Here is a 1,108-nt window from a genome sequence, read left to right on the forward strand (position 1 = left end):
AAAAAAAAATGTAGGGCTGGCTGGTTGCTCAGTTGGTTAGAGTGTGACACTGATAACACTAAGGTCCAGGGTTAGATCTCTGTACTGGCCAGCTGCCAAAAAAAAAGCTTTCCAGCCCGGTGCCACTGAAATCCCCTTGGATGGTGATATAACCACATTATGGGAAACAATGGTAAAATGGTTCAGAGTTAACATTCTGGAGTCACACATACCTGTATTAAACCCTGGCTTTTTAAAATAATTTTTTGATTGTGGAAAATTTTAAACATATTCAAAAATAAAGATAAACCACATGGATCCATCACCTAGCTGCAACAACTACCAATTCATGGCAGTCTCTTTTCTTCAATATTCCAACTCATTCCTCACCACTCCACTGGATATTCTGAAGCTAATCCCAGACGTTTTATCAGTTTAACCTATATATATGTCAGCATATATCTCTAAAAACATAAAGAGTTAAAAAAAAAAATTAACAGGGCTGTTTAAAAACATAACCATGGCTGGCTGGTTAGCTCACTCAAGAGTGTGAAATGCTGACAACACCAAGGTCAATGGTTTGGATCCCTAACCACCCAGCCACCAAAACCCGCCCCCAAACATANCCGTTGCCGGTCCTGGTCCAGTATGGGCGCGACACTGAGGGTTGTGATCCGTTGCCGGTCACGAAAAAAAAAGACAAAAAAAAAAAAAAAATGTTCATTCCAAAAGAGTTTGTCAGGCATTAAAATGTGGATATCAGGGGTATAAGCAAAGCTTATAAAATGCTTCATTTCACTATGTGCATCAATGGAGCTGGTACAGCACAGTAAAGGTTTCAGCTTCATTCTCATACCACAAAATTTCTGTCACATCTGAATTCTACCAGTACTATTATTTGTGGAATTTTTTTTAAGCCCATTAATTTTTACTTAAATTTATATTAAACATATGATTTATGTCACTTTCAAAAATGCAGGGTGTTTTTTTTTTGCCACAAATAGAAGCTAACATTAAAATGAATACATAACTATTAAAATTAAAAATGTAGGGCCGGCCGGGTGGCGTACTCGGTAGAGTGCGGCGCTTGGGAGCGCGGCAGTGCTCCCGCCGAGGGTTCGGATCCCAT

Source organism: Galeopterus variegatus, unplaced genomic scaffold (assembly GCF_000696425.1).
Source record: "Galeopterus variegatus unplaced genomic scaffold, G_variegatus-3.0.2 Scaffold2529, whole genome shotgun sequence".
Taxonomy (NCBI): Eukaryota; Metazoa; Chordata; class Mammalia; order Dermoptera; family Cynocephalidae; genus Galeopterus; species Galeopterus variegatus.